The 21,090-nt window shown below is 41.9% G+C and overlaps 2 long non-coding RNA genes across 2 annotated transcripts; one reads left to right on the forward strand and one right to left on the reverse strand.

The window, feature by feature from the left end:
• Positions 1-675: 675 nt before the first annotated feature.
• Positions 676-2,260, forward strand: LOC120962982 (uncharacterized). The gene is made up of 2 exons (XR_012182055.1): positions 676-1,619; positions 1,685-2,260. It is a non-coding gene; the product is annotated as an uncharacterized lncRNA (long non-coding RNA).
• Positions 2,208-5,338, reverse strand: LOC120962983 (uncharacterized). Its single transcript, XR_012182054.1, has 4 exons — positions 5,216-5,338; positions 4,810-5,118; positions 2,583-3,275; positions 2,208-2,481 (listed from the first exon to the last, which is right to left on the reverse strand). It is a non-coding gene; the product is annotated as an uncharacterized lncRNA (long non-coding RNA).
• Positions 5,339-21,090: the final 15,752 nt, after the last annotated feature.

The raw sequence follows: 21,090 nt of genomic DNA on the forward strand, positions 1-21,090 counted from the left end.
GAAAGAGACATAAATACATGGGTATGGGCACTCCCCTTGGCAAGTGCCAAGCTTGGGGGAGGTGCCCCGGTATCATATCACCATCACACCTCTATCTTTATCATTTTTCTTAGTTTGATCCTTTTGGTTATATCTTGATCTAGCAGAATAAAGTTTTAGTATGATCTAGCTTTGAGTTTTGTTTCGATCTCTATCTATGTAATTGAGTCCTTGAGTTATATATATAACAAAGAGTAGTTTTGATTTGAGGGTTTTGCTATTTTGCTATGATCTTGAGGGAATTAAATAAAATAAAGAATAAAATAAATAAAAAGATCATATATTGATCTTATGGCGAGTAATGACTTCACATATAAAGAGTATGATGAATAAAAGTTGTTGAGAGTTGACAAACATAGTTTTGATCGTTGTTGCAATTAATAGGAAGTAATAAAGAAAGAGAGGCTTCACATATAAATATGCTATCTTTGACATCTTTTGTAATTGTGAGAACTCATTAAAATATGACATGCTAAAAAGATGATGTTGGACAAGGAAGACAACATAATGGGTTATGTTTTCTTATATCCGAATAGAAGTTATATTGTCGTGGATCATCCAACATGTTGAGCTTGCCTTTCCCCCTCATGCTAGCCAAATTCTTTGCGCCAAGTAGAGATACTACTTGTGCTTCCAAACATTCCTTAAACCAGTTTTGCCATGAGAGTCCACCATACCTACCTATGGATTGAGTAAGATCCTTCAAGTAAGTTGTCATTGGTGCAAGCAATAAAAATTGCTCTCTAAATATGTATGATCTATTAGTGTGAAGAAAATAAGCATTATACGAACTTGTGATATGGAAGAAATAAAAGCGACAGACTGCATAATAAAGTTCTTTAGCACAAGCAGCAATATAAAGTGACGTTCTTTTGCATTAAGATTTTGTGCATCCAACCATAAAAGCGCATGACAACCTCTGCTTCCCTCAGCGAACGGCCTATCTGTTATTTTTATCTTCTACCCTTATACAAGAGTCATGGTGATCTTCACCTTCCCTTTTTATACTTTTTCTTTTGGCAAGCACCATAAAGTATTATTGTTGACATTACCCTTGAGGTAAAAGGTTGGAAGGCGAAACTATAAATGAAAGTGCTATTCTGAGCTCGGGCTCAGATGTGCCCTTTATCTCAGCCGTTGTGTAACGCCAAGATTCGCACCAGTGCTAGTATTTCACTCTGTATTTGTTGCAGTATGCGCTGCGTTTTCGCAGTATCTGGCCCACCCAACTACCGCAGTAAATGTAACGGCGATCATCCTAGCGGCCACGACTCAGATGGAACGTTGTGTAGTAGGCCACGGCTCAGCCGCCTCCCAGCAAACGGACGTCGTCCCTCGTCTCACTCCCACCGATCCCATTATTTTAATCCCTGCATCCTTCCACTCCAAGATTCTTCTGCTACCTCTGCTCTCCTCCTTCCCTTGTCCTCTTCATCTTCCCCGAGGAGAACCAAATCGGAAATAAGGGCAGCCTCCTCCTCTTTCTCGCAGCCCAACGAGGTGCCCCCGCTGATCCCTTGTCCACCTTGTGGCGATAAGGTGGTCACCTTCGTCTCCCGAGCTGGAGAATGCTTCTACAAGTGCATTAGAAAACATGTAAGTACTCCTTGCTAAGAAAAATCGAATGCTTACCATTTAATCTCAGGATGAAATCACTCGACGGAGACCTACCTCCCGGAGCTTAGTCGCCTTGGTTTGACCCAACCATACATGCCGCAACGCTCTATAGCTGCACACCCATCCGGTGTCCTTCAGCATAGATCCAACCGCCAGCGCCAGTTCGTCGACGGCAGCTCATGCACGCCTCCAGCCGCACACACAGCAAGCAAGCCCGTCCAGCATCCAGGGGAAATCCAAGCAGCTCATGCACGCGCTGTAGCCGCACATGCAGCAGGCGAGCCCTCCCAGCACCGCACCGCAATGCTGCTCCATTGACAGCAACCGCACAACGTTGCTGTTGGCCGGAACCAATTGTACTAGGCATGATTTTCTTAATCTTCGTGCAGTGCAGCAACTAGTTCCATGTGCGGTATGGTTTGTAATAGGGGATAGCCCCCCGGTGTGGTGTACTAGTTAATTTTCGTAATCGCAGCTTGTAATCAGGAATGGTCTGTAACCGTGGCAATCAGTGTGCCAAGTAGTAGTGTACTCTTTTGTGTATACTAATCCAACGATGTGATCTATGTTAATCTTTTTTGTTAGCCCATTATGTGGGCAATCATGTTTTATCTATGATTTTTTGTACTAAGATTATCTCTCCCGATTAGTTCAGGCATCTCTTTATTTTGGTAAACACGTATGCTAGCCACCACAAGTCACTTTTCTTTGTATACAGAGGATCCAACGCCTCCTTTGCCTTCTTCAAAATGTGCCATTTGCACCATCTGTGTGTTGTCCCGGGCATAATCTTACTGATAGCAAGCTCCCTGGCACAGTTTTGGTCTACAAAACAGTCGAACGATCAGGTAAACAACCATCACAAAATATAGATCATCTATATGTCAGACGAAGGATTGTCAAATTTTCCAATCAGAGAAAAATACCTTTAAGTATGGTCATGGGTGGAGAACCACCCATCATTCTTGGGAATTCTGAAAAGACCCACTCCAAACTCTCTTGGGTATCATCGCGAGCAAGAACACTAGCCAAAATCACACTTTGAAAGTGATTGTTCACGCCAACAAAAAGGCCGAAAGGCATGTCATACAAGTTCGTCCTGTAAGTTGTGTCGAATGTTATGACATCACCAATGAAGTTGTACTGCAGCCTGCTGCTACCAGTTGCCCACATCAGATTCTTGACCCTACCCTCACTGTCAGCTTGAACCCTGTATGTGAAGTGCGGATCTTTAGCTCCAATCTCCGCAAACACATCCATCATCTTCTTTACATCCTCTTCATCTGCCTGGTCCCTATTTGTATTGCCACACAAATTACGCAGAGACCTCTTCGTGAATGGAACATTTTCCATCGACCCAAAGAAACCTCCTATGATGTTGTACACCTCTGCAAGGTTGACATTGTTCTGCCTTAACTGCTTCACAAGATCCCTGGTGTAAACATCTATGTGTTTGCATGAAGGCCAGTGGATTGTTTCACCAAAATTAGGTGAAAGCGAATGGTTGTGTGTGTCTCTATGCTCCGCGATATACCACCCATTCTCTTCTGCTCTTAGTAGCAATTTTCACATCGGCATTCGCGTCGGCAAGACCTTGTGTTCTCGACACCAGCTTTCCCCTGCCAAATGATTAGCAATTTTCGTTACCAACTTCGCAACCTGATCAAATAAACTGGGATTGCTGAAGCAGTACCACTAGCAAAAAATTGTACTCACGAGCACCCACACACTATTTATGGCATGCATTTTGTCCTCTTGACATTCAGTCGGCTGCCTTTCTCCCACAAGTACAAATTGTAGAAGTTGTACGCCTTACCCACTGAGTCAAATGTAGTGCCAATAACTGGGGTAATCACACTCTCATCTGGGTTCTCAGCCAAACTCCCGACAGCCTTCTCAAATGCACTAACGTTGTTTGGGCAAGGTGCTCTGCTAGGTGCTGCAGCTCCAATACGTAGCCTTTGCGAAAACAGGCAACTATGATTTTAGCTTACAAAGGTTCCGCAAACATCATTCACACTATCTATATGCATGTAATTCACTTGCTTGCCAGCATCATTTTACTTATAGAGGAAGTCAAGCATCTAATTTCTGCAGTTTCAGCAAGCATCATTCATATTAACTAGATCCATGTAATTCACTGGTTTGCAGGCATCATTTTACTTGGATCAAGTTCATCTAATTCTGTAGTGGTTCTAATCTAGAGAATCATTTCTTCAAAAACTTCAAGTGCATTATTTATGTTACAAAGGTTCAGCAAGCATCATTCATACTAACTACGTCCACGTAATTCACTGGTTTGGAAGCATCATTTTACTCGGAGCAAGTGCATCTAATTCTATAGTGGTTCTACTACAGGGAATCATTTCTTTAAAAAGTTCTAGTCCATTATTTAGCTTACAAAGGTTCAACAAGCATAATTCATACTCCATCCGTATAGAAATATAAGAGCTTTTAGATCACTACTTTATTGATCTAAACACTCTTATATTTCTTTACAGAGGGAGTACTAACTAGATCCATGTAATTCAGTGGTTCGCAAGCATCATTTTACCTACAGCAAGTGCATCTAATTCTGTAGTTGTTCTAATCCATGGAATCATTTCTTTAAAAACTTCCAGTCCATTATTTACCTTACAAAGGTTAAGAAAGCATCACTCATACTAACTACATCCATCTAATTCAGTGGTTTGCAAGCATCATTCTACTTGGAGCAAGTGCATCTAATTCTGTAGTGGTTCTAATCCAGGGAAACATTTCTTTAAAAAGTTCCATTCCATTATTTCGCTTAGAAAGGTTCAGCAAGCATAGTTCATACTCCCTCCGTAAATAAATATAAGAGCGTTTAGATCACTAAAGTAGTGATCCAAACGCTCTTACATTTCTTTACAGAGGGAATACTAACTAGATCCTTGTAATTCACTGGTTCGCAAGCATCATTCTACCTACAGCAAGTGCATCTAATTCTGTAGTTGTTATAATCCATGGAATCATTTGTCTTAAAGTCCTAGTAGATTATTTGATGTAACAAGAAATCTTTTGCTACCTAAGCATACAAGTATTGTCATGGCCACAATGAACACACTACTTCAGCACATCTATTCCAGGTTCTTACTGCTCCAATTTATCTGCATGATTGACTCAACCACTGACCTTTTGTTCCATCCAAGAGCCCGGGGGTTCATCTTCCCAGTTGACAGCTCTGAAGCCGCGGGCGAGCTCTCTCTCCTGTCTGCCGCCGCTGCGCCAGCCGCCCAGATTTGAGCGTCTGCGCTGCTCCCCCTCATCTTGCTCTGCCACCATGAAATCCCCCACCGCCGCTGACTGATCCACCACACCCGCCCCTAGCACTAGCTGCTTCGCCGCCTTTCCATCCCATGTGCCAGTGCCCGCTGCACCGCACCATGTTCTGCCACAGGAGGCAGCACTATACTCTCGCCTACCTCCTCCAGAAAAGTAGATCTGATGGATGACGAACCAAATTCGTTTCAAACTATCAGTCCACGTAGCTAATCCAGGAAGTCAACCACGAGAAAAGGGAAGATTTTTATGAACCCACGTATAGGCTGCATCATCAGGAACTCCATGGCTTGTCGTCGCCGCCGCCGCATCTTCTCTCGATGACTCCGTCTCCAACACCCGAAGTGGAGAACAGACTAGAATGGCGGTCATGGAGCTCCGGACCTCACCAACAGGAAAAGGCAACGTCCCGGGCCACGGATCAGACATGCACGCATATTTTGGGCCACGGCTCGCCTCTTCTCACTCGAACGGCCGTCCACGATCCGGTTAACTTATGGCCCACTACCCGCCTACAGCGCATACATATATTGGAACATTGGGCTGCTTGCCAAGCCATCAAGTGGTCAGAATAGAATCCCGCTAGCGAGACCATCATGGGTAGCACCGCCGGAGGATCATGTAAAGCTCAACACTGATGCAGTTGTATCTAGAGACGGGCATTATGGTTCAGTGGCTGTGGTCAGTAGAGATTCTGAAGGATTTTTTCTAGGTGCATCATGCATTACGGTCAGGAATATTTCATGCCCAGAAACACTAGAAGCTATGGCAATTCGAGAGGCTCTAGCATTGGTAGAAGATCTTTATGTGAGGAAAATTCAGGTGGCCTCGGACTGTAAGACAGTGGTGGACGGAATTAAGCAGGGCTCTTTTGTGGAATATGGTGCAATAGTACATGAAGTCAAAGAACATTCGGTTGTGTTCTCATCTTGTAATATAGTTCACGAGTATAGGAGCTCAAATACCGAGGCTCACAATCTCGCTAAGCGTGCTTTAACACTGGGGTTTGGCCGCCATGTTTGGTTTGGTCATCCTGGAGATCTTTTATTTTTACCTGTAAACATTGGAGTGATTCAAATAAAGCTTAGCGAGACTGTCTAAAAAAACGTATTTCGGAACAGTTCCTTTTTCCCTGGCAGCCCACAACCTCCTGTATAAAGAAATGGCACAGATCCTCACGCAGAAATCAATGCTCACGATAAAGAGCTCATTTGAGCTCGCGCACAATAACTCCATGTCCAACTATAAGCCCCTATCTTTCTCTGTGTCCGATTGAAGCTTTGAACCCATAAGTATCGCGTGAGTGTTAGCAATTGTGAAAGATTAAATGATAGTTGAGTATGTGGACTTGCTGAAAAGCTCTTGAATTGACTCTTTCCGATGTGATGATAAATTGCAATTGCTTCAATGACTTAGATCATAGTTTGTTAGTTTTCAATGAAGTTTCTGATTCACGCTTTACCTTGAGAATGAATTGTTACTTTAGCATAAGAAATTATAGGACACTATATGTTGCTGTTCTAAAGATGATCATGATGCCCTCATGTCCGTATTTTATTTTATCGACACCTCTATCTCTAAACATGTGGACATATTTTTCGATATCGGCTTTCTCTTGAGGACAAGCGAGATGTAAGCTTGGGGGAGTTGATACGTCCATTTTGCATCATGCTTTTATATTGATATTTATTGCATTATGGGATGTTATTACACATCATATCACAATACTTATGCATTTTCTCTCTTATTTTATAAGGTTTACATGAAGAGGGAGAATGCCGGCAGTTGGAATTCTGGACTGGAAAAGGAGAAAATATTAGAGACCTATTCTACATAACTCCAAAAGTCTTGAAACTTCACGGAGAATATTTTTGGAATATATAAAAAATATTGGGCGAAGAAACCACCAAAGGGGGCCACCTGCCATCCATAAGGGTGAGGGGGCGGTCTCCGGTCTTGTGGGCAACCTGGCAGTCCCCCGACGCCCATCTTCTGCTATATGGTGTGTTTTGACCTGGCAAAAATCAGCAGGAAGCTTTCGGGATGAAGCACTGCCATCTCGAGGCAGAACTTGGGCAGAACCAATCTAGGGCTCCGACCGAGCTGTCCTGCCGGGGAAACTTCCCTCTGGGAAGGGGAAATCGAAGCCATCGTCATCACCAACGATCCTCTCATCGAGAGGGGGTCTATATCCATCAACATCTTCACCAGCACCATCTCCTCTCAAACCCTAGTTCATATCTTGTATCCGATATTTGTCTCAAAACCTCAAATTGGTACCTGTGGGTTGCTAGTAGTGTTGATTACTCCTTGTAGTTGATGCTAGTTGGTTTATTCGGTGAAGATCATATGTTCAGATCCTTAATGATAATTAATACTCCTCTGATTATGAACATGAATATGTTTTGTGAGTAGTTACGTTTGTTCCTGAGGACATGGGAGAAGTCTTGTTATAAGTAATCATGTGAATTTGGTATTCGTTCGATATTTTGATGAGATATATGTTGTCTCTCCTCTAGTGGTGTTATGTGAACGTCGACTACATGACACTTCACCATTGTTTGGGCCTAGGGGAAGGCATTGGGAAGTAATAAGTAGATGATGGGTTGCTAGAGTGACAGAAGCTTAAACCCTAGTTTATGTGTTGCTTCGTAAGGGGCTGATTTGGATCCATATGTTTCATGCTATGGTTAGATTATCTTAATTCTTCTTTCGTAGTTGCGGATGCTTGCGAGAGGGGTTAATCATAAGTGGGGGACTTGTCCAAAGAAGGGCAGCACCCAAGCACCGGTCCACGCACATATCAAATTATCAAAGTAACGAACGTGAATCGGATGAGCATGATGAAAACTAACTTGACAACAATTCCCCATGTGTCCTCGGGAGCGCTTTGCTTTATATGAGAGTTCGTCCAGGCTTGTCCTTTGCTACAAAAAGGATTGGGCCACCTTGCTGCACCTTGTTTACTTTTGTTACTTGTTACTCGTTACGAATTATCTCATCATACAACTATCTGTTACCGATAATTTCAGTGCTTGGAGAGAATACCTTGCCGAAAACCGCTTGTCATTTCCTTCTGCTCCTCGTTGGGTTCGACACTCTTAATTATCGAAAGGACTACGATAGATCCCATATACTTGTGGGTCATCACTATGCTTGATGAAGATGATATTTTTAGTTCCCCAAGTTTTGATGTGCAAATTTATTATGATGATAGCATGCCTCCTATTTATTATTATTGCAATATTTATGAAAGTGGGTTTGGAAGAGTGTCAACTTTAGATAATAATTATCCCATGGAGGGTGTTGAATCTTACTATAATGATAAAAGTGGATTTGGAGAGGTCATGACTTTATTTAGTAATGATTCCACTATCTTGGAAGAGGTTTGAATTGATTTTGATGGGAACAAAGTTGCTACTTATAATGATTATTGTGATGACACTTATGTTATAAAAAGTAGTGATGATTATATTTATAAAAATGTCATAATTATGATTACCTTTTTTCTGAACATTACTCTTTTATTGTGGAAACAATTTATAGTATTCGAGTTTCTTATTATACTCCCACTATTCCGAATGAGAGGAATTTTGCTTATGTGTGGAGAGTAATAAAAATATTTATATGCTTATGAATCATGAGAAGGATGCTTTATGTGATAGTTATATTGTTGAATTCCTTCATGATGCTACTGAAAATTATTATGAGAGAGGAATATATGCTTCTACATATCCCAATAATATCAAGTTTCCTCTCTACGTGTTGAAAATCTTGAAGTTTTGCTTGTTTTGCCTTCCTATGCTAGTTGATTCTTGCTCCCATAAATTGTTTTCTCACAAAATACCTATGCATAGGAAGTGGATTAGACTTAAATGTTCTAGTCATATGCTTCATGATGCTCCCTTTATGTTTCAACTCTTACGTTTTATGTGAGCATCGTTGCATCGTCATGCCTAGCTAAAAAGGCATTAAAGAAAAGCGCTTCTTGGGAGACAACCCAATACTTACCCCTACTGTTTTTGTGTATTCACATGATTATGATACTGTAGTAATCATGTTTTATAGCTTTTATTTCAATAAAGTACCAAGTAAAACCTACGGGATGGTCTATGGTGATAGTTGATTTGATCTTGCTGAAAAACAAAAACTTTTGCGCTCATTGACAGAATTTTAGAAATTCACAGAAGCGTGATTTTGAGCTGAATTTTTCATAAAAGATTGATATACAAATTTCCTAGACTGTCCTAATTTTTCAGAATTTTTGGAGTTACATAAGTATACGAAGTTTCCAGATTACTACAGAGTATTCTGTTTTTGACAGATTCTGTTTTCATTGTGTTGTTTGCTTATTTTGATGAATCTATGGGTAGTATTGGAGGGTATGAACCATAGATAAGTTGGAATACAGTAGATATAACACCAATATAAATTTAGAATGAGTTCAAAACAGTACCTAAGTGGTGATTTGTTTTATTATACTAACGGATCTCATGCGTTTTGTGTTGAGTTTTGTGTTGTGAGGTTTTCAAGTTTTTGGTAAAGATTTGATGGACTATGGAATAATGAGTGGAAAGAGCCTAAGCTTGGGGATTCCCAAGGCACCCCAAGGTAATATTAAAGGACAATCAAGATTCTAAGCTTCGGGATGCCCCGGATGGCATCCCCTCTTTCGTCTTCAATCCATCGATAAATTTACTTGAAGCATATTTTTATTCACCACATGATATGTGTTTTTCTTGGAGCGTCTTGTATGATTTGAGTCTTTGCTTTTAAGTTTCCCACAATCATCCTTGCTATACACACCTTTTTAGAGGGACACACTTTAATCGTGAATTTATTAGAATACCCTATGTGCTTCACTTATATCTTTTGAGCTGGGTAGTTGCTCTAGTGCTTCACATAAATCTTTTTAGAGCACGGCGGTGGTTTTATTTGGAAGAAATTGTTGAACTCTCATGTTTCACTTATATTATTTTGAGAGTCTCTAAACAGCATGGTAATTTGCTTATGTTATGCATTTAGTCCTAATATGATGAGCATCCAAGAGGGGTATAATAAAAAAATTCATAAAGAGCATTGAATATATGAGATGTTTGATTCCTTGCATTTGTTTTGAGATATAAAGATGGTGATATTAGAGTCATGCTAGTGAGTAATTGTGGATTGTTAGAAATACTTGTGTTAAAGTTTGTGATTCCCGTAGCATGCACGTATGGTGAACCGTTATGTGATGAAGTCGGAGCATGATTTATTTCTTGATTGTCTTCCTTATGAGTGGTGGTCGGGGATGAGCAATGGTATTTTCCTACTAATCTATACCCCTAGGAGCATGCGTGTAGTACTTTGCTTCGATGGCTAATAAATTTTGCAACAAGTATGTGAGTTCTTTATGACTAATGTTGAGTCCATGGATTATACGCACTCTCACCCTTCCACCACTGCTAGCCTCTCCAGTACCGCGCTACTTTCGCCGGTGCATTAAACCCACCATATACCCTTCCCCAAAACAGCCATCATACCTACCTATTATGGTATTTCCATAGCCATTCTGAGATATATTGCCATGCAACTTCCACCGTTCCGTTTTATTATGACACGCACCATCATTGTCATATTGCTTTGCATGATCATGTAGTTGGCATAGTATTTGTGGCTTGGCCACCGTTCATAATTTTTATACATGTCAGTCTTGATCATTGCACATCCCGGTACACCACCGGAGGCATTCATATAGTGTCATATCTTTGTTCTAGTATCGAGTTGTAATCCTTGAGTTGTAAAGTAAATAAAAGTGTGATGATCATCATTATTAGAGCATTGTCCTATGTGAGGAAAAGGATGATGGAGACTATGATTCCCTCACAAGTTGGGATGAGGACCCAGACAAAAAATAAAAATAAAAGAAGACAAAGAGCCCAAAATAAAAAAAGAGGCCAAAGAGCCCAAACAAAAAAAAGAGAAAATAAAAAAATGAGAGAAAAAGAGAGATGGACAATGTTACTATCCTTTTTCCACACTTGTGCTTCAAAGTAGCACCATGATTTTCATGATAGAGAGTCTCCTATTTTGTCACTTTCATATACTAGTGGGAATTTTTCATTATAGAACTTGGCTTGTATATTCCAATGATGGGCTTCCTCAAATTGCCCTAGGTCTTCGTGAGCAAGCAAGCTGGATGCACACCTAGTTTTCTTTTGAGCTTTCATACACTTATAGATCTAGTGCATCCGTTCCATGGAAATCCCTACTCACTTACATCAATATCAATTGATGGGCATCTCCATAGCCCATTAATTTGCCTAGTTGATGTGAGACTTTCTCCTTTTTGTGTTCTCCACAACCACCATATTCTATTCCACTTACAGTGCTATATCCATGGCTCATGCCCATGTATTGCGTGAAAGTTGAAAATTCTTGAGAAATACTTTGTGCATGATGAAATACTTTGTGTGATGAAGATGGAGCATAGCCAGACTATATGATTTTGTAGGGATAACTTTCTTTGGCCATGATATTTTGAGAAGACATGATTGCTTTATTAGTATGCTTGAAGTATTATTTTTTATGTCAATATTAAACTTTTGCTTTGAATCTTATGGATTTGAATATTCTTGCCACAATAACGAAGGTTACATGGATAAATATGTTAGGTAGCATTCCACATCAAAAATTCTGTTTTTATAATTTACCTACTCAAGGACGGGCAGGAATTAAGCTTGGGGTTGCTTCATATATCTCCAACATATCTATAATTTTTTATTGTTCCATGCTATTATATTATCTGTTTTGAATGTTTTATATACATTAATATGCTATGTTATACTATTTTTGGGACTAACCTATTAACCTACACTAGTACAGCGAGCTCCTAAACAAACGGTTTTTAACCCCTTTCCGCGACGGCATTTGGAACCGCCGCCAAGTGAGTGTGGGCGATAGGGGGGTCCTTCCCACACGACCCAGAAACCGTCGGGGTTATGCCCTCCTGGCACACACGTTTGGCAAAATGAGGTCGTGTGCGACCGGCGAGCGCTCAAGTACGGAAATACGTACAGTAGAGCTAAAAAATACAATTATACGGCGAAATTGTTTCCGGTCGCAAGTACATCCCACACAGTCAGTCCCCGCTAAACATTTCCGTTCGTATGTACATCCCACACAGTTGCTCCAAGGAAAACGTTTCCGTTCACAGGTACATCACACACAATTTTTCCCGTTAAATCGCTTGCGTTATTGAATATATCACACACGGTCCGTGGAAGAAACTGTGTGGCAAAGGCTGTCCATCACACAAAGTTTTCATGTGGTAAACGTTTGCGCAAGGTGGCCTAACGCAAACAGTTTTCAAGAGAAAGTCGTGTGTGATTGTTCATTGATCCAACACGGTTTATTCCTAGAAACTGTGTGCGTTGCCTGAGGTCATCGCCCACAGTATTTTTTCAACAACCGTTTGCAATAGCAAAACCCAATTAGCAGGCTAATTATCTGATTATTCATAATCCATTTATTAATCTAATTGACAGTTCATATTAAGCACACAATATATTTCATTTTCATAATTGAAATACATTAGAGTAAAACATCATATAGCTTCAGCACTCAGCTACCCCATTACACAACTACACCAGGACCATTTTCACATGCAACATCTATAACCTTTCAAAATTAGCATCATAGACGGTACATAGACAGATGTATCTCATCTGGAAAACTGCTGAAGCAGAAGGCGAATATTGAGCCTTCATTGATGTTGAAGGTCTTTGTAACTTTAAGCCAGTGCCTGTGGATGATTGACCATCCGTCCTTCATCCTCTTCAGGAACCCTACAATATTGAACCATGGGTGTTGTATGAATACCTTCCTCGCCTCCTGACCATATAGGTGGTTTGAGAGGTAATCATCAGTGAACTGCTTTGGAAAGGCCTGAAAACAAGGATATGCATAAATATCTTCTCTATATTGGAAATGGGGCAAAGGAATAAAAAAGGCAAGGTATAATAGTTAGTACCATCCTGTAGTGAACTGATGTCTTCTTCATTGTGCAGACAAAGATCTTGTTTTTTGTTGCTAATTTCTTTATCCTAACAATCCTTTTGAGTTTCTTGACCTGACTGATATTCATGGACAACTCATTTCCCCATATGCAAAAAGGGTCGAACAGTGGGTCAAAACCTCTGACAGCAGGACCTACATGTGCAAGGCCAAATTGTTATAAACCTAAATTTTAGAATGGTTCCTGCAATTGCACAATAATGTGCTATTAGACAACGGACCATGCACGTGCTAACCTCGATTGTAAACCTCCGTGCTTCCCATTGTTTCCCTGCAACACATATAAGGTAGTTAGTCATCAGGTTAAGTAAGGGTTCGCATGCTATCAGTAAAATATGTTGATGAAAAATAATCACATTGCAGATTCATCAGATTAATTGAAGCCACACGGAAAACCCATTTATCCAAACCAAGCATGATTAAGAACTAGGAAATATAGCACTTGTATATGTTTCTCATGTATTAAATGCAGCCAAATTCGATTTACCCCTCACATGCACAACAATACAAAATTCCACCCACGACAATTGGACATCGCATTGCAGAATTGAACCAAGCAGTTAACTAAACACCACAACAAATGAACCAAACATTAACTGAGCACCACATTGCACAATATAACATACTCCTAATAGAAGATCAGAGAGTTAACCAAATAGTTAACTACAGCCAATTGTAGCAATTGTATTTGTTTCTCATGTATTTACTACAGCCAAAATCAATTTATTCCTCACATGGTATACAATAACAACATGCACCCACAATTTTGTAAAGATAGATTCGATTTATTTCTCACATGGAAGACAATACAAAATTGCAGCCTGAAGAATTGAACATCACATTTGCAGAATTGAACCAAACAGTTAACTGAAGACGACAACTAATTAACAAAAGAGTTAATAAGTGAGCACCACACTGCACGACATATAGAACATATACACTAGAGCAACAGATTGCATGGTAAAATTAGATAGCAGAATTCACTAGAATTTGTGAAGGAATGGCAGGAGAAGCACACGCAACGGGGAAACCGGGCATGCTTAACCGGTGTAGCTAGGAAATGGCAAGGTGCTCCTTCAAGGTCTGGCGGTCGGCACGAATGGTAGCCATCGCGACCTCATCCGCGCGTGCGGCCCCGATTTGCTTCTCCGCTGCCAAATGCTCCTCGAGGTCCTGGCTATACTGCGTGTACCATGGCTTAGGCTGGTGCTTATTTGGTGGAGGGGGTCGGTGATTTGGGTGGAAGGTGTCGCGCTCGCGCCGACGGTAGGGGCATGTGGGATGTGGAAGGAGGAGGAGGATGGGGGTCGGGTGTGGATTACCTGCCTGGATAGGCAAGGCCGAGGAGCGTGAAGGAGGGTCGCCGACGAGGAGGCGGCGGCGCTGCAAGGAAGGAGTGAAGGTTTCAACTTGGAAAGGAAGGAGGAAAGAGGGGAAATGTGGCTTTTGGTAAGGGGGAGGGGGCGGGGAGGTAGATATTTCCGCGGAAGCCGAAAATTTGGACATTTTTATGCATTAAGTGAGTTTTCAATGCATTTATGTGCATAATTTAAATTTGAACTACATGCACATGCTCCAGTGCATATAAATTCGTTGAAAACTCAAATCTTTGTCCTTGGGTGCATGCTTAGGTCCCATGCAAGAAATGGGAATGAATTTCAAACACCATGGCACCGTTGATTGCCGGCAAAACATTGAGATGCCTAGTTTTTAAATTCTAGTAAATCCAAAACTCGTCTGAAATTCATGAAACTTGGCATGCTATCATGGAGCGGCATCAGCATGCCGTGGTACAAATTTTGTCCCATTTGGGGCAGGTTGGGGTATATGCTTCTCACAAACCGGAGCTTCTCACAACAAGCATGATGGTTTTCGGTAGAGAACGTCCCACCTTTGGGGACGAAACAATATCCATTGCCTCTTATTGCTTTCAATTTTTTTCTTCTCGTGTCAACATAGAACAATGATACGTCTCCATCATATCTACTTTTCCAAACACTTTTGCCCTTGTTTTGGACTCTAACTTGCATGATTTGAATGGAACTAACCCAGACTGACGCTGTTTTCAGCAAACTTTCCATGGTGTTATTTATGTGCAGAAACAAAAGTTCTCGGAATGACCTGAAACTCCACGGAACTAATTTTTGGAAAATATTAAAAATACTAGAAGAAGAATCCACGTCAGGGGGGCCTCCACGTGTCCACGAGGGTGGGGGGCGCGCCCCCTGCCTCGTAGGCCCCCTGACGCTCCACCGACCTCAACTACAACTCCATATATTCGTGTTCGGGGAGAAAACATCAGAGAGAGGGATTCATCGCATTTTACGATACAGAGCCGCCGCCAAGCCCTAAAACCTCTCGGGAGGGCTGATCTGGAGTCCGTTCGGGGCTCCGGAGAGGGGAATCCGTCGCCGTCGTCATCATCAACCATCCTCCATCACCAATTTCATGATGCTCACCGCCGTGCGTGAGTAATTCCATCGTAGGCTTGCTGGACGGTGATGGGTTGGATGAGATCTATCATGTAATCGAGTTAGTTTTGTTAGGGTTTGATCCCTAGTATCCACTATGTTCTGAGATTGATGTTGCTATGACTTTGCTACGCTTAATGCTTGTCACTAGGGCCCGAGTGCCATGATTTCAGATCTGAACCTATTATGTTTTCATGAATATATGTGAGTTCTTGATCCTATCTTGCAAGTCTATAGTCACGTACTATGTGTTATGATCCGGCAACCCCGAAGTGACAATAATCGGGACCACTCCCGGTGATGACCATAGTTTGAGGAGTTCATGTATTCACTATGTGTTAATGCTTTGGTCCGGTACTCTATTAAAAGGAGGCCTTAATATCCTTAGTTTCCGCTAGGACCCCGCTGCCACGGGAGGGTAGTACAAAAGATGTCATGCAAGTTCTTTTCCATAAGCACGTATGACTATATTCGGAATACATGCCTACATTACATTGATGAATTGGAGCTAGTTCTGTGTCACCCTATGTTATGACTGTTACATGATGAACCGCATTCGGCATAATTCTCCATCACTAATCCAATGCCTACGAGCTTTTCACATATTGTTCTTCGCTTATTTACTTTTCCGTTGTTACTGTTACAATCATTACAAAACCCAAAAATATTACTTTTTCTATCGTTACCGTTACTTCCATATTACTTTGCTACTAAATACTTTGCTGCAGATACTAAGTTATCCAGGTGTGGTTGAATTGACAACTCAACTGCTAATACTTGAGAATATTCTTTGGCTCCCCTTGTGTCAAATCAATAAATTTGGGTTGAATACTCTACCCTCGAAAACTGTTGCGATCCCCTATACTTGTGGGTTATCAAGATTATTTTCTAGTGCCGTTGCCGGGGAGCATAGCTCTATTCTTTGAGTCACTTGGGATTTATATCTGCTGGTCACTATGAAGAACTTGAAAGACGCTAAAACAAAAATTTATCCCTCAACTACGAGGGGAGGTAAGGAACTGCCATCTAGCTCCACTAGTAGAAAAAGGGTCAAATGTCAAGCACATTACTGCCGGTTTGATTTTGAGCCAGCACTAATGTGTGCATTAGTGCCGGTTCCAACGGCTAGCCGGCCGCTCTCATTAGTACCTGTTCGTGGCGAACCTTTAGCACCGGTTCGTGCCACGGACCGGTACTAAAGTGAGTGGTGGCAGGATGTTGTCAGTCCGGGGCCCCTCCAGCACCTTTAGTACCGGTTCGTGGCACGAACCGGTGGTAGAGGTCGTAGTACATAAACCCTTCATCCACCCGAGCTCGCTCTGTTCTTCCCCTTTCCCCTCTCCTCTCTGTTCTTCCCCTCTTCCTCTCGAGCTCATCACACATTTTGCCCAAAATTTGTCAAGATTTGAAGACCCCCATCCATTCAAATGATCACAAAGGTTAGCAACTTTGTCCTTTCATCTCTCATTGCTAGATTAGCTCTTGCAATGCTTTGTATAGTGATTAATTCATGAGTTTAGTAATTTGGGAGGAAATATATGTGCTAGTATTTGATTTATATGAAATTTGAGGTCAAAAATAACACTTAGTTTGCATATGTAGGTGTGGTTTACTTAGTGCCATCTAAATCTCCGTCGTAACCACCGTAGATCGCCCGCACCGTCTCGTCGCCGGCACCACCTTGTGGTGAGCCTCTTATTCATGAATGTTTTACATTACCAAATTGATGTTTGTGTGATTTGGATATATAGTTACTCGTATAATTATCTTACCCGTATGTTGTTTGTTATACATAGTGCCATGGTTTTGATATCCGTCCCCATCGGCCCTCGTCCTTGTTATGATTTGGATGTAGTATATTCTCTTTTAAAACTAGTTGTTGCATTTCGTGTTTATGACAAATTATTATGCCCATCAAGTTGACATAGATATTTTTATCTAGGAGGTTTGTGAACCGTAAATTCCAACCGACCCTATTGTCGAGAGGTTAAATTTAGTTGAAAGAGAAAACGAGTATTTGAAAGAAAAATTGAAAAGAATTGAGGGGGAGAAGATGGAATTGGAGTTGCATGTTGCCGATGTCGTCGATGATCACAAGATCAAGATGGAGAAAATGCGCTTGAAGATTAGAAAGATTAGAAAATATGCCATGCTAGTGAGGCTTGGTATCATTATGCTGTTGGATCAATTGTTACCTTAGTTGCGATCTTGATCGCATTTGTTGTTGCATTTAAATTCTTTAGTTAGAGAGTTATTTGTTTGTTGCATTTAAGTGTTGTATGAACTTTATGTATGAACTATATGTATGAACTTGTATTAATTTGGTCTTTTCGGTGTTGTGTAATGAAGATGAGCCGACAATGGATGTACGATGACCGATGCTCTCCCGAGTTCATTAATGGCGTGCAAACTTTTCTGCTTGCGGCTGAGGCAAACAAGCGGGTGGATGGTTTTATGCCTTGTCCATGTGCTGTCTGTAAGAATGATCACAATTACTCTACGTCAAGAACCATTCACGTCCACCTGTTTAAGTCCGGTTTCATGCCCCACTATAATGTTTGGACCAAGCACGGAGAAAGAGGGGTTATGATGGAAGACAATGAAGAAGAAGAGAACGACGACTGCTATCCTGGCCATGGGTTCCCTGAATACGATAATACAACAATGGGGGAAGAAGCTGAGCCAGCAATGCGGGAAGAAGCTGAAGAAGAGGCATCAGATGAGCCCGCTGATGATCTAGGTCGGGCCATTGCTGATGCAAAGAGAAACTGCGCAAGTGATTTGGAGAAGAAGAAGTTGCAGCACATGTTAGAGGATCACAAGAAATTGTTGTACCCGAATTGCGAAGCTAAGAAGAAAAAGTTGGGCACCACACTGGAATTGCTGCAATGGAAGGCAGAGAATGGTGTATCTGACAAGGGATTTGGAAAGTTGCTGGTAATGATAAAGAATATGCTTCCAAAGGACAACGAATTACCCGAGAGTACGTACGAACCAAAGAAGGCTGTCTGCCCTCTAGGGTTAGAGATGCAGAAGATACATGCATGCCCTAATGACTGCATCCTCTACCGCAGTGAGTACGAGGATTTGAACGCTTGCATGGTATGCGGTGCATTGCGTTATAAGATCAGCCGCGATGACCCTGGTGATGTCGAGGGCGAGCGCCCCAGGAAGAAGATTCCTGCCAAGGTGATGTGGTATGCTCCTATAATACCACGGTTGAAACGTTTGTTCCAAAACAAAGAGCATGCTAAGGCGATGCGATGGCACAGAGAAGACCGTAAGAAAGACGGAAAGTTGAGAGTACCCGTTGACGGGTCGCAGTGGAGAAAAATCAAGAGAAAGTACGAGAAGGAGTTTGCAGATGACGCAAGGAACGTATGGTTTGGTCTAAGCGCAGATGGCATTAATCCTTTTGGGGAGCAGAGTAGCAACCATAGCACCTGGCCTGTGTCACTATGTTTGTATAACCTTCCTCGGTTGTGCATGAAGCGGAAGTTCATTATGATGCCAGTGCTCATCCAAGGCCCTAAGCAACCCGGCAACGACATTGATGTGTACCTAAGGACATTAGTTGAAGAACTCTTACAACTGTGGAATGGAACAGGTGTACGTGCGTGGGATGAGCACATGGGGGAAGAATTTGACCTAAAGGCGTTGCTGTTCGTGACCATCAATTATTGGCCTGCTCTCAGTAACCTTTCAGGACAGACAAACAAGGGATACCGCGCATGCACGCACTGTTTGGATGATACCGACAGTATATATTTGAATAATTGTAAGAAGAATGTGTACCTGGGACATCGTCGATTTCTTCCGAGCAGGCATCCCGTAAGAAAGAAAGGCAAGCATTTCAAAGGTGAGGCGGATCACCGGACAAAGCCTCGCCACCGTACTGGTGCTGATGTACATGATATGGTCAAGGATTTGAAGGTAGTCTTTGGAAATGGTCCTGGGGGACAACCTGTTCCGAATGACACTGACGGACGCGCACCCATGTGGAAGAAGAAATCTATATTTTGGGACCTGCCCTATTGGAAAGACCTAGAGGTCCGCTCCGCAATCGACGTGATGCACGTGACGAAGAATCTTTGCGTGACCATGCTTGGCTTCTTGGGCGTGTATGGGAAGACAAAAGATACATCTGAGGCACGGGAGGACCAGAAACGTAAGCACGGAAAAGACGGCATACATCATGGTCATGCCAGCTACGCTCTTACCAAAGAAGAGAAGGAAATCTTTTTTGAATGCCTGCTCAGTATTAAGGTACCATCTGGATTCTCGTCGAATATAAAGGGAATAATAAACATGGCAGAGAAAAAGTTCCAGAACCTAAAGTCTCATGACTGCCACGTGATTATGACGCAACTGCTTCCGGTTGCATTGAGGGGGCTTCTACCGGATTACGTTCGATTAGCCATTGTGAAGCTATGTGCATTCCTCAATGCAATCTCTCAGAAGGTAATCGATCCAGAAATCATACCAAGGTTAGAGAATGATTTGGTGCAATGTCTTGTCAGTTTCGAGTTGGTGTTCCCACCGTCCTTCTTCAACATCATGACGCATGTCCTAGTTCACCTATGCGAAGAGATTAACGTTTTGGGTCCTGTATTTCTACACAATATGTTCCCCTTTGAGAGGTTCATGGGAGTCTTAAAGAAATATGTTCATAACCGTGCTAGGCCAGAAGGAAGCATCTCCAAGCGCCATCACAATGAGGAGGTCATTGAGTTTTGTATTGACTTTATTCCTGACCTTAAGCTGATTGGTGTTCCTGAATCGCGGCATAAGGGCAGACTGGATGGAAAAGGCACGCTAGGAGGGAATCAACTAATATGTATGGACGGACATTCTCTCACTGAAGCACACTACACAGTTCTACAGAATTCCGCCTTGGTGGCTCCGTATATGGTCGAACACAAGAATTTTCTACGCTCCAAACACCCGGAGCGGTCTGATGACTGGATTACACATGAACAAACCAGGAGTTTCGCCGGCTGGTTGCAGACACGTACCATGCATGATGCCTCTATTGAAGATGACTTGTACTCGCTGTCCCAGTTACCATCTTCGAATATAATGACTTTCAAAGGGTACAAGATAAATGGTAATACATTTTACACGATCGCCCAAGATAAGAAGAGAACCAACCAAAACAGTGGTGTCCGCTTTGATGCAACAACCAAGACGGGAAAGGAAACATATTATGGTTACATATAGGACATATGGGAACTTGACTATGGACGTGGTTTGAAGGTCCCTTTGTTTCGGTGCAAATGGGTCAATATGACACGAGGCGAGGTAACGGAAGACCCGCAGTATGGAATGACAACAGTGGATCTCAACAATCTTGCGTATGCAGACGAACCATTCGTCCTAGCCAATGATGTGGCATAGGTTTTCTATGTGAAGGACATGTCTACCAAGCCGAGAAAAAGAAAAGATAAGGAAGCGAATGCATCATACGATGAGCCAAAGCGCCACATAGTTCTTTCTGGGAAGAGAAACATCGTGGGAGTGGATGACAAGACAGACATGTCAGAAGATTATGAAAAGTTTGATGAAATTGCTCCATTCACAGTGAATATTGACCCGAGCATCCAGTTAA

The sequence above is a fragment of the Aegilops tauschii genome, chromosome 4, assembly GCF_002575655.3.
Source record: "Aegilops tauschii subsp. strangulata cultivar AL8/78 chromosome 4, Aet v6.0, whole genome shotgun sequence".
NCBI classification, from domain to species: domain Eukaryota; kingdom Viridiplantae; phylum Streptophyta; class Magnoliopsida; order Poales; family Poaceae; genus Aegilops; species Aegilops tauschii.